This window comes from Anas acuta, chromosome 6, assembly GCF_963932015.1.
Source record: "Anas acuta chromosome 6, bAnaAcu1.1, whole genome shotgun sequence".
Taxonomy (NCBI): domain Eukaryota; kingdom Metazoa; phylum Chordata; class Aves; order Anseriformes; family Anatidae; genus Anas; species Anas acuta.
Window position 1 is genome coordinate 30,300,379 of NC_088984.1, and position 13,234 is coordinate 30,313,612.

The 13,234-nt window shown below is 47.1% G+C and overlaps 1 long non-coding RNA gene across 6 annotated transcripts in view; it reads left to right on the forward strand.

The window, feature by feature from the left end:
• Positions 1 to 418: 418 nt before the first annotated feature.
• LOC137858461 (uncharacterized) overlaps positions 419 to 13,234 on the forward strand; it is a 49,238-nt gene continuing 36,422 nt past the window's right edge. For 2 of the 6 annotated variants that reach the window (XR_011097745.1, XR_011097746.1), the window contains exon 1: positions 419 to 766. This is a non-coding gene — a long non-coding RNA (uncharacterized lncRNA). The remainder of the gene's footprint in view (positions 767 to 13,234) is intronic. The other 4 variants (XR_011097749.1, XR_011097744.1, XR_011097748.1 and 1 more) reach the window with 4 other exon arrangements.

A 13,234-nucleotide genomic window follows, 5' to 3' on the forward strand; every position in this document is an offset into this window, starting at 1 on the left:
ATTTATAATAATCTATAGGCTCACTCTGCTCTTCTAGAGAAGACAGCTGGCATGGTTTCAGTGCAGAAATTGAAGTTTAGGGTTAAGAAACCAAGCGGAGTTAGCGCCCTGCTGATTTCTGACTGCCGAAGGCCCTCAGTCTATTAATATCTGAGAAAAAAAAAATAAATAAAGGAAGGTGGATTGAAATGAAGAGAAGTGGTGCAGTCCAGCCCGAGCCCTGTGCCTGAGGAGCTGGGGAAAACGCGTCCCATCTCTTGGTGTGATGCCACGAGGCAGGCAGAGCTCATCCATCAGGCTGAGGCACGCACCCCAGCCTTCTAATTAGTGAATATAACCAGGGGGGGTTGGAGCTCAAACTGGTTCTGACCTGTATTTTTTAATTAAGGCATTTTTTAATATAACCCCTGCTTTGGGTCATCTGATAATACTGATCTGGATGTAATGCCTAACCTTCTTAACCCAAGACTGTTGCTTCTGCACTTTAATGCCAGCCTTGCAGAAACATTACCCCGTAAATTAGACACCAGGTACTTGGAGGAGCAGGGCCAGCTGCGCATTATAATGCTTTTAACGAATAATTGGATGGGCCCTGACGATGGGCTCCCAGCTGACGGTCTGAGGCCTCCTATAAAAGCACAAAATGCTTATGTTTCCCTCGTTAATGCTGCTTCATTCCCACTCGGTCTGCTCGCCAGGAGGTCAGAAGGGGGTCCTGGCTTCCCCTTGGGAATCCCATGCGTGGAGGCAGCTTGCACCAAGTAAGGTCAGTGCCTGCGGGGACCATCCCAGATCTTTGCTCTCAGCCAGCATCTCAAATGCCCTCGTGGTCACCTATTCCCCTAGTTTCTTGGAAATCCATGGGGAATCGGGGCTTTCTGCGTGTCTGGTTTTGGCTGCACAAAGTCCCTGAGGCACCAGGCGTGGCGAGGCTGAGCTCAGATATTTGATAAGCTTTGCCTGCACAAAAGCCTGGTGGAGGAGATCCTTGTTCCTATTAGCAGACAGAGCAATCGATGAAGTCAGGGGATTAACAAAACAAAACTGAGCACTGTATGGTTTTATGGGAGCCTTTTTATGGGTCTTTACTTATCCTGTGTTATTCTGTGCGTAGCAGAATCGCGGGGAGAAATGCTAATTCAGTGTTTTATATAGGGGAAACAGCATGCTAAGTGCATTCCTTAAGTCTGTCCAGAAACCACCTCCTGCAAAAATTCATGAAAAGCACATGTAATGCCTTGTCAAGCTTGGCTCTTTTATCTGGGATAGCTAAAATATTTTCTCTAGAGGAAGAAAGGTTGCAGGCTGCCTTTCTTGTTTGCCTCTTTCTGGATAAAGATCTCCCGAAGGTGGGAAAAACACTTTCTTGCATCTGAGAGGCACCCTTGGTGCCCGGTGGTACCAGGGGATTGTAAGTGGTCTCTGGGGCTGTGTTTCATTTCTCTGTCACTTGTGAGCAGGCTGCTGGTGCTGGGGGTTGTTTCTTGCCCACCAGTTCTTGTAGCATTCTCAGGAGTGGCCAGCGTGGTGTAACGAGGCAGAGAAAAATTTCCTTGACATCTTAAAAAAAAATAATTTATAATTGAATGAAAGAGCCTCAACACTCCAAATCGTTCCCACCAGCTCTCCAAAGCACAGCGGTTCAAACATTCGTGGCTCAATTTACCACCTATCTGACAGAGGCAGGGGCGTTTATGACACATTCTCCGCATTCCCTTGCTGGAAGTGCCGTAAAATTGGACTTTTCCCCTTGTATGCGATGCAGAGAATGACTCACATCTGGAAAATTTACCTTACAGCTCGGTGCTGAGCTCTCCTTACAGCAGCTTACCTAAAGCAAAGCTCAGGCACGGCCGGATCCCTGTGCACAGCTGCTCTGAGGGTGTGAGCGTGCAAATGAGCTGTGGTGTAATTAGGGTTAGTTCAAGGCAGGGTAATGGCAAAAAACAGAGAGACATGGGCTTTTGTGGGGGCTCTGCAGGCTCTAGCAAGGGAGAACTGGTAAAAAAGACATTAGGTGATGCTGAAGGGTCCTGTGGTCGTGGTAATCCGTGCCCAGCATGGCTGGGTGAAAGCTGTTTGTGACTGCAGCCCAGCCAGCTACAGGGATGTCAAGCTGAAGGCACGATGTCTCCATTGGGTTTTTAAGGATGAGAGGTTTATCTATTAGAGTGGACATCCAAAGGGTCTCGTGCATTTGTTCTCAGTTTTCTCTCAGGTTTGTGTCTGTCATGCAGAGGTGGATTCCCAGTTATTGGACTCGATGTAGGAATTTCTGGGTGAAAAGCATGACCTGCCCTAACGCAAGGGGCCAGGCTGGGTGTTTCTAATGATTTCTTCCTGCTTCCAAAGCTTCTGATTAACTCCATGTCCTTTCCCACAAGCTGTGAGCCGGGCCCAGGGGTGACATTCCATGCGACTCACCGGTTAATTCCACCTTCGTTCCTGCATGCCGCTTAATTGTGTGGTTTTAATTGGCCCTGATGCCTTGCACTGGCCTCACTGTGCAGAAAGAGGAATCTCTCCTTTCCCAAACACCTTCTCTCAAGCCAGCAGCCCCAGCTTCCCATCAAACCTGCCCCTATACGCAGCACAACTGCTCTTCTACCTCCAGTGTAGGTGCTCCTGCGCCTCCTGATGCTGTAGGAGGGTGTCACAACTTGTTGTGCCACGTTGGGTGATGTGGTGGAGCTGATCTGATGTGGCAGCGGCTGGCTTGAAATTAAAGAAAAAGGTTCTCTGTGCACCAAAGAGCACATCTGTTTCGTGGCACAACTCAAATTAACTTGGGGGAATTTGCTGCATCTCAGGTGTCTTCCACGGTGACGTGCCACATAGAAATGCAGCCGTGGAAAGCCTTTTATGCAAGTTCATCAACCAGAGAGGTTTGAAATTGCTTTTTTTTTTTTTTAATAATAGAAAAATTTTGATGGCAATTTCCTACACTTGGCTGATTCTGCCAAATCTGTGTTTGTGCTGATTGCGGTTTTATGAGCAGGAATTGCAGGGCTGCATGTCTCTCTGACAATGTCGTATCTTGGGACCTGCTGGAGGCTACAGAGGGGACTGACAGTGCTACAACATGAACTGGGCAGGAGGGTCTCCTGGGGAATTAAAAGCTTAATCCCCGAGGATGTGGCGCAGGGGTCATTTCCAAGGCAAGGAGGCACGAGGCGGCTGCTGCTTGGGTTGCAGAGATGTCTTTAAGCCTGTTCCAGATGGCAGCCCGGCCTCACAAAGTTCACCATCTCCCTTGCAAAGACAAACCTGGAGGGAATAAGGGTCTGGTGGGGGCCTGGAGGAGAGGGTTTCACCCCTTAAACCACGGCCTGGGTTCCCCTAGCTGTCACCAGGTGCTTTGCTGAAATCACTCCAGCACATCCCCTATGTCAAAGGGCAATAAAAAGCTTTCCAAGTACTGTTTTTTCCCCTCTTCATCAGAAGCACATCTCTTGTGTGGCTTAAGTGTGGAAAATAGGTTTTGAGCCTTCCTGAGGTCTGCAGAGATTGCAAAACCCAGCAAATCCTCCCTGCAGGGAGTTGGGGTAGAGCGAGTGACACTTGCCCTCCCGTGCCTCAGTTTCCCCACTTGTTGCGATGACAGCAATGACATGGGGTGGGGGTCACCCCATTCACTAACACCCAGTTTTCTTATCAAGCCCTGTGTGGTTTCCTTCTCCCCTGTTCCCTGCAGACTCCCAGGGTTTGGACTGGGAGGCAGCTGGAGGCAATCTAACAGCTCCCTGCCTTAAAGAAGCAGAGGTTTCCCTTTTTTTTATCGTCTTGCTCTTGTCCTGCACTCCCTCTGTTTATCTCGTGCTGGCTTCAGCGCTCGTTGGACCTGGCAAAAAAAGAGCTCCAACAAAAACACCGAGCGGTTTTCTGCTGGGCTCGTGAGCTAAAGCAGCTCCGAGTGTCTGGACGAGGAGCCCATCTCTGGAGCCTGTTGCTATTCACGTTGCTGGCAAAGCTCCTGCTGACTTCAAACAGGAGCAGGCCCCGAGCAGGACCCGTGGTGCGTGTCCTTCGGCTGCCCCGAAAAGGCTGCCCCAAATTTACAGCGGGTGTCACTGAGGAAGTTGTGCTGGGGCTGCGCCCTCATCCTCTGGCTGTGCAGGAGCCTTGCTGGGACAAATCCTTCTGCATCCACACTGCTCCCCGACCGTTTCCCTTGCTCAGTTCCCTCCCTCCCTGACTCCTGCTCTTCTGTTCTTGGTTTTTGGGGGGATTAGGGGTCTGCCGTGGGCTCGCAGCCATAAGCACCTGGAGCAGCGTGTCGAGCCTCGGGGTATTCTGCATGACATGCAGCTTAAAAGCAGATTTACATCAACAGCAGCCATGCGGTGCTCGGTTTTGCACAAATCACAGGCTTTTCCCCCAGTGCTGAGAGGCAGGGAAGGTTAAACTGTTCAACCACAGCCTCCTCCAGCCATCCCCAAGCTGCCCCTCCACCTTTTGCAGCAGGGTTTAATGAGAAGCCGTTCAAGGTGACACGCTGGGAGGCTCCTGGGCTTTGATCGGGAGGGGAATGTATCCAGCTCCACCTTCAGCGACTCCAGAAAGAGATTTATTTCTCTTTAATTACCATGTACACAGGTCGTGACGTTTGCTTCACCCTATGGAAAAACATTCCCAAAATCTCACGTCTGGTGCTCAAACCATGGGGATGTCTCTGGTGGCTGGGTGCAGCAGCTCTCTGCTGTTCCAGGGGCTTTTCTTGGGCATGGAGGGAGCTAATTGCATCCGTTCAGCTTCTTTTTATTTTCTGCTGTTTGCCAGCTTTGCTGTGGTGGTGATCAGAGAGTTTGAATGGGGAGGGCTCTGCTAGTTAAACTGGGAGGGATCGCCTTGTAGGGCATGCAAACTCCTGGAGCTGGAGGAAAGAGGCCTTCATGTGACACAGAAATGGGGCCAAAAGGGTTCAGCTCCGGTGTTGGTGCCAAAAGGGTTCTGCACCTGGGTGTATAAACTGGTGGCAGGTGGGGCTGGCTGGAAAAAGGACCTGGTTCCCTTCTGGGTGAAGGTGCAAAGAAAGAGGAGGAAGAAAGGCAACAAACGAGTAGCTTTTGTTTTCCCAAGGACCTTTCCTAGATGGAGAATTTCAGCTTCACCTTTTTCCTGATGGCTGCGGGAAGGGAGTTCAGCAGTTTCCCAGGGCTTGGCTCTTCAAGTTTTCCAACAGGAAGACTTAGCTTTTTTCAAGACTGCTTTCCCCCATATTGCCCAGGGACAGATTTTGATCTTACGCTTTTTCAGGTGGAGAAGTTCCCCGGCAGCACCTTTCTAGCGGGCTTTCCCAGCAAGTGTGCTCTCACCAGCTCCCCGGGGTGTTTGTCAGTGCCCCCGAGCACGGCTCGCTGCAGCCACCTACACCCCAATGCACCTCTGGTCTGGCACAGACCAGTGCCTTCATGAGGATGTTACCCATGGGATAAAAGGAAGATGGGTGTTGGGCTGCAGTCAAGCTGCAGGGGAGTATCATAATTACAGACACTGTTTTTATCCCTGCCTCTTTGCCCCGTCCTACACTTCCAGACAGACAGAGAAAGCCAAGCCCCCCTCGACACTTTGCCAAACTCCCCTCTTCGGGATAATGGAAAGAAGGGGGCCTCGTTGGGTTTGATTCCTATGGAAATGGCACACGTTTCTCATTCTGCAGAAGCCCAGTGTAAGCTCAGCTGCCAGACTTTTACAAGAGGAATTTGCTAGGCGTGTGTGATTCACGGTTCAGACTGCTGCTTTCGGCCCAGCAGGGATTTCGGAGCAGCCGTTGCCGCGCTGGAGGCTGTCACGCATGGCTTGATGTGAGGGAAGGGTGTGCTTCCCTGTGGCTTGGCACTACCTTCCTCAAAGAAAATCCCGGAGTGGGGAAAGATATGTGATATCAATCTGCTCCCACGGCCATGAGGATCTAATCTCCTGAGGGAGTGGTCGGGCTGGAAGTCAAGCTCCAAGAGCTCTGCATTTCTTGGGGTGTGAGGCAAGCCCACCTTTGCTAATTTAATTTAATCCTCTGGCTGATGGCCACCTGCTTCTCTTGTCATGTGGCACCACAAGCCATCAGATGCTGAGATGCTCCAAATGCCAAGGTGTTTCCCCAGTCTGGACCAGTTCCACCACGAAAGCAGATTTTTTCCCTTCTTCCTGCTTGTGGGGTGATGCTGTCCCAACACATGGGCACTCTGACTCCGGGGCACCTGTGCCTTGTGCTAAGAGAGCTGCCTCCCTCTAACACGGCTTTTCCCTTCCTCCCTCTTCTGGGATTTTGTGTATGTCTAACTATCTGTATGGATATTTATATACATATATATCTGCATTATCTTTATGTATATTTATAAAAATACACACCTACACATATCTATATTTATATTTATATATAGCTATCTGCATTGCTGTGTATATTTATATACATACATATCTTTATGTATATTTATCTAAATACATATCTGCACATATCTATCTCTATGTATATTTATTTCTTTCTACCCTCCTCTGCTTTTCTCAACACGTTGAGTTTTATTAAGCTTGATGCTCCCAGGTTCCTTATGCCAGAGCATTAAAAATATGGATAAAAGGAGCGTGGACAGAGGTGCCTCGCTCAGACACCACCATGAAATGATGCTTGAGGATGGAGGAGAGATATCCAGTGTTGAGAACAGATATTCTCTGTCCTGATTTGGCTGTGAGAGGTTGTCTTGGCTCTTTTGGTTAATGTGGCAAAGCCCTAGAGAGCATCACCCCCCTGCACCTTTGCAGCCTCAGCAGGCAGAAGCTGCAGTGGGTAACAGCAGTGAATGCTCCTCATCCATCTAAACCCAAGCTAAACCCTCCCAAAACGTGACCCCTCTGTACTCTCGAGCCCCTTGGCTTGGCTGGAAGGAGCTGGGCGGCAGATGGTGGAGATCTCCTCGTGCAGGGAGGAAGGGGGAAAGTGTTTTCTAAACAAAATCCTCCCTCGTGTCCTGCAGTTTCCTGAAACTGCTCGTTTGTGAGCTACAGATATTTATGTATCCCCTCATGCCTGTGTATGTGTGTATCTATAAATATATAGATATTTATGTGTGTAAGCATGTGTATACATACAGTGTTTTATTCTGCTACGAGTGCATTCGTGTCGCTTCAGCAATAGCAGCAGTACTGGGGGCAGAAAAAGCATTATTATCAGAGTTCAACCTTGCAAATATCATGATTTTTTTTTTTTGATGTCAGAATATTGATGGCTTCTTTAATGCCTTGTAAGGACACTTGATGCTAACCATTTGTATTATCTCATCCATATGCACTCCAGCTATCAAATTAATCTACTTTGATTTTCATGCCTTTTATTAGCCCATTAGCAGAAACCACATGCCTGCTTAGATTAGAGAAATCATTTTACAGATGTTTTTCCTGTACTCCTGGGCATCCAGTCATGGCTGGGGCAGGATACGGGGCTACCCGCGCTGCTTCTTACTGAGGATATAAATGTTTGAGCCACTGTCTCTTACAGGAGCCAAAAAGAAAAAACAAAAAAAAAAAAACAAAAAAACTAATGACTGTATTTACTGCAGATCTGTGCTGTTTTCTTTAATAGAACCTTGCTCAAAACAAAAATGCAGATTCAGAAAAAAATAAAATAAGGTTACACGATTGTACCCTTTCCCAAATGTTTTGCATCAGTCTTGATGGGGTGGTTTGCTGTATGCCATCACTAACGCAAGAAAGCCTGAGAAGACAAAATCCAGCTGAAATACTTTCCTTATTTTAGTACGTCTGTCTCATTCAAACACAATAAGGAGGAATTTGCCTTCACATGTGTTATGCTAGATCAGATTATCAGTTCTTCAAAAGCCAGCATGATGAAACTCCTCAGCGCAGGTGTGCAGGTGGTCTCAGAGGCTGTTTCTTTATCTTTGATAAATTGATCATTTGTATCTCGTGTCTACCTGTGCATAAGTCCCTCTGAGCTGCCTTTGAGTTCCTTCTCTGATAAGAAAACTGATACTTTCTTCAATGATGGGAAGGGCAGGACAGCTGGAGATGTCAATAGCCGGCACCCGACGGCACTAATAGGTTTGGGAGGCAGTGTGGCAATGCAAGGTGATTTTGGGGGGGACTGAAGGCTGGGACAATGTTTGGGTGGGAGAAAATAGACCTGCCCCAGCTCACAGGACTGTGCTGCAGGGTACAAAGAAGGGCTGGAGGAGGGCAAGGACAGGCAACAAGGCAGGAGAAGCAGCTAGGAAAAGGATCTCTGACCCACAGATGAGCAAGAACCTGGTGAGCCTCCAACTGCACCTCTGTAGAGCTTGTGACAGCCTGGCCCGGCTCTTTCAGGAAAGAAAACCCAAGGCCTGACCCAGGGATGTCAAAGCAGAGGCCAAGAGGAGGTGTTGCCAAGGGCATTTTTCACATCTGAGCAAGCTCCCTTCCCACGGGGAAAGATGAGGTGATTTTCCCCCGACTTTCCCCCTGGGTCTGACGTTTGCTTTTATGGGTTTTGAGGCAAGTTTGTTTACTGCAGCTAATCTAAATATTGTGCTGTGTGTGTATTCAAATCTATATGCAAGAGTGGTGGTTGCTTGCCTGATCTATTTTTTTCCTACTGCAAGCAATTCGCTTGCTTACTTCGGTATAAATCAGGAGCACGTTCCCCAGCATTGACAAATTCTGGGTTCATATAACCCCTGTGGGGGAAGAACCGGGCTCTCTGTGTTTATAAACAGTGAGAGAAAATATATATCTCTGCGCACAGCGTTTACATTCCACGTGGGCTCCCTTGCCATGGTGTCCAATAAAAGAAGAAATGCATTTCTTTTCGAAAAGCACTGGAAACATCTGGCTGGGTGGCACCACCACTAAATCCCATATGTGGAATCCGAAGGAGGTCAAGCTTGATACAGCAGCCCCATTAATTTTTGGGGTGTTTTCTAGGGACTAAGAAGCTCCCTGATTAAATAAAATTAATCAAAACCAGGAAAATATGTGTTGGGGGCTCTCAGAAAAAGGCCTTGGATGGGTGGAACTTATTAATTAAATTGGAAGGCGTTCAGCATTCTTGATTTGTCATGGTTATCTATACACGGTTGTCATCCCATGCAATTCCTAATTCACCTGGAAGAATTTTTTGGCAGGTTCCTAATAGGGTGAGGTTCAGATAAATGGTTTTAATCTTTTAAATATTACTGTTGCCTGTTCTCCTGTCCCAGCATTTCCCCTTCCTTCACTAGGAGATGAAGCTGTTTCAGTGCTGCCTGTTATAAAAAGGCTTAATCTTAACAGTGGTCAGGAACAGGCTGGAGATGGGGAAAGGGAAAGCTGTTATCTACAATGGGGAAAAAAACAAACAAAAATAGTTCATGTATGCATGGAGATTAAATAGGGGCGTCTGCATCTTGGGCAAGTTAGTCTGCAAGATCCTCCCGTCTTTCTGATGTGGCTTATCTTTTTGTACATAATATAATGATGATGTCCATGCTGCTATTGATTGTCCACAATGCTCCAAATTTTCCATGTGTCTCTGATTAGATTGAAAGGATGAAAGGCCATAAACCAAATCCAGTTATGTGCAGAAAGACCAAAGACGTCTGTGGTCAAGTGTTAAAGCGTTCTTTCTAGCGAAAATAGATGTAAGACCAAAAAATGGACTTTCCTGAATTATTTTGAGGGCAGCTGTGCAAAAGGATAGAAAAGGTTGAAGAAAGTGTGTATCACTTAAACTCCACAGGGAATTTATAAGTCAACAACTGGATGTGCATAGGACAAACTTCTCTGTGCCCACCCCAAATTTTTCCAGTGGACAGAGTGTGCCTCTGGCCACGTGTGATTTGACTTACTGACTACCTAAGGCCCTGTTCATGTTTAAATTTCATTTTTCCTATCTTGGACTATGGCTAACCACTCTAAATCTTTTACAAAAATCTCAGCTTTCCCACAAAAAATAGAGAAGTAAATTTAAGGCTTCCCTTCTCTCCCACCCAAAACAAACAAACAAACACACCAAACCACTTCTCCAAAATGAAATATTTCATGCTTGTGATTCCCCTGGCATGCCTGGATGAGACAACTCAGTGCTTATGAATGGGGCTATTCTGACTGGAAAAGATGTTAATCAAGCTTTTGGGGCTTTATTGACTTACTGTTTCTGTAACCAAGCTGATTCATACACTGTTAATTCTTGCTGGATGGACAAATTCACATTTGTCACTTCTGTACTAATGGGATCATTAAAGGTACACAGAGTGACTTTGAGATACCCAGGGGAGAAAAATATTTTTAAAAGATTTCCAAATGTCCCAAGCTAGCAGAGATCTCTAATTTACCTTTGCAGGTGATGGGCAGGATCGTGATAGACTTTCTAGGTACTACAGTAGGGTCTTGTTGTCTACACAGTGACAGGTTAATTCGCTTGTGTCTAGCCAATATCTCAGGCCTTTTTTTTTTTTTTTCATCCTTGCTTTTCTGCAATTCTAAAGTCAGCCCGAGGGGGGCCAGTGCTCATCTTTCACCCCCAAGGAATATTTTTATCTGGAATTGATAGTTTGGCTCCTGCTCATTTCATGGCTCTTCATCACACAGTTGTCTTCACCGGTGCATTGGGTTGGCCATCTATGATGCTTGTGCTTAGAAATGTGCAGTGGAAATCTGTTTGGCTAACAAACGAGGTGATTATTTCTTCTTCTCTAACATCCTCACTTTTTTTTTTATTTTTTTTTGTTTGGTTTGGATTCTTTTAACAGCTTGTGGATGGGAGAGAAAGCTGACTCTCCAGTGGGCACAGCCTTCCCATCCCATCACCAGCTCCCCCTACAACATTGCTGATAAATGAAACTCAGTGCCCGGTGCTTATGGTTCTGCTGGGATGACTGACCTGAGCACACTCCCTTTTATGAATGAGGACAAAGAGAAGATTTAGTGGAAGTCACCAGACTCACATTTCTTCCCAGGTTTTACCAATAGCTGTTAAATGCACGTGGGGCATGCTGCTGGTCATGAACCCTGAGGGCCGGGCCTTGGCTGCAAAGCTCCCTAAAGGAGGAATTTTCCCACTACTAATCTTTTTGGCACAGAACTTGGCCTCTCTCGATGCAATTGTTAGTTTTATCCATTGCTGAATGCTCTGCAGCACAAGCTGGGTGGTCCTTAAGATGTTGCATACAATTAACGTGGGCTGCCCCGGGGGGAGGAGAGGTATTTTCAGGGAGGAACGTGCGAGTGCGGGGCCAGCCAAATTCCTCTGAAGCTGCTACAGCAGCAATAAGGGAGATGAAGCCTCCCCGTGTGTCCTCACATGGCTTGATGGAGGTGAACTGGAAGGGGACGTCTTGTTCAGAGGCCCACATTTGCCGACCTGTGGTCTTTCATCCCGAGAAAGTGAGACGTGGGGCTGTCAGTCCTGTCAGGATGGCCTTGGGTGATCAGTCTTATTGGGCTGGTCTTGTCAGAAGTGGACGTGATGGTTTTGACCTCAAAGCCCCCTTCTGAGAAGCCAGTGTGATGACCCAGGAATTTAGGGCTGGATATGAAGGTATTTACTCACTGCTGGGGAATACCACTATGGTCATTGCTCCCTCCAGTCTGCTTTAGAGAAGCAAGCTCTTCCAATCAAAATTTGGAGGGCTTTGGCAAATGAGTGCTGAGCAAACCCGCCTAACATGGGCAGAGCTGAGCCCTCACTTTCTGAACCCAACTCTTACCAAGGAAAGGTGGAAAGGTGCCACCAGCCCCACGTCTTGTTGAAAACCCCATGTCTCCTCCTTTAAAGGAGAATTAAGGTTGGAAATTATCTTCAGCAAGGGACTGCTATTTTTTCCAACTTCCCTTCTCTCTTCCCTTTTCTTTTTCTTTTTTTTTTCCCCTACTACTGAAAACATTTTACCAACAACTGATTAAGTTTTGCAGCATCCCATGGCAGCTGTAAACAGTAATAGATTACTGCTCGATTTCCTTCTTTGTTTCCTCAGTCTAAAAAACCTCAGCTAGTCAGAAGCAAACCAGGAGGAGCAGACAGGTTAATGAAACATGTAATTGAAAAAGAAGGGAAAAAAATAAAATCTCCATTTGCGTGAAAAGTTAGGGAAGTCCCCATGTGCTGGGAGATGTATTAGCAGCAGGCAGGAAAAATCACCCCAGGTGTTCGGTGGCTCCTCAGGGGGATGTGGCAGCTCTCTCCAGCCTGGCCCAGCACCACTGGCAGCACCAACCTGTCCTGCTGGAGATGTTGCCTTGCTATTTATAGCATTTTTTTACTTCTTTTCCTTCCATATAATTTTCTATCTCTCCAACAGAAATTGAAAAAAAGGAGGGGGAAAGGGGATTTGAGGCCTTCCACATCCATCTCAGCTGTGACGGGCACAGTTCAGATGTCCCAGCAGTGGGCAAACAGGGATTTTTGGTCAACCTTTAACTCTACACACCAAAATGACAATCCCAGAGGCAACGTTAACTCTTTCACTGCTTCCTCTAGTGAGAGAAATGACTGGCCTACAGTTTTTAAGTAGAAATATGGCAAGTTAACACCAGATCCACAGCCCAGCCCTAGCGCTGGGTGCCTTGCTCTGTCCCAGGAGGAGAGCAGCTAGGAGCTGAGCTCAAGGCCTTCCCTCCCTGATGTCTCACTTGTGCTGAGATGAAGAATTTAAAAACCTCTCTCTTGCCAATGTGTTTTGCCTGGCCAGCAAAGCATAAACATTTCTTAGTCATTCAGCACCTTGTTAAGCACGAAGGCGAGCAGGGTGGTTTGGGGAGCTTGTGTGGGCCTGGGTGGAAGAATGTGAGAGAGAAAAAATAATAAAAAAAAAAAGTGGAAAACACCCCAGATCCAGGAAGGATGAAGAGCTTGAAAAGGGTTCTGCAGGTGGGGGAGGACTGGGTTAAGCAGATTTAGTCTGTTTCATTTAGTGAGGAGCAGAGTAAGAGGTGCCCTGATGGGGTTTATGAAATGGTGAGCAGAGGTCAGGCAACCACTCCTACTGACCAGCTCATACATTTTACTGAAAGCCTGTGCTACTTGAAGGGAGGGGGAAATATGAAATAAAATGTGTAAGGTGGAAAATAAATCTGTTTTTCAAGTACGTGCCCCTGCTCCTGCTGGGTCGCCCTACTTGGGGTATAGGAGCTGGTGTGTGCGCTTTGCCCTGCTAACGATGCTACCTTGATCCCTGCCTATTCCCCTACTGACTCTGGGGACCCTTTGCCACACTCTCAGCTTTGTTTTGGTCTTCTCCAATAAGAAAAGAAAATAAACTTGTGCCTC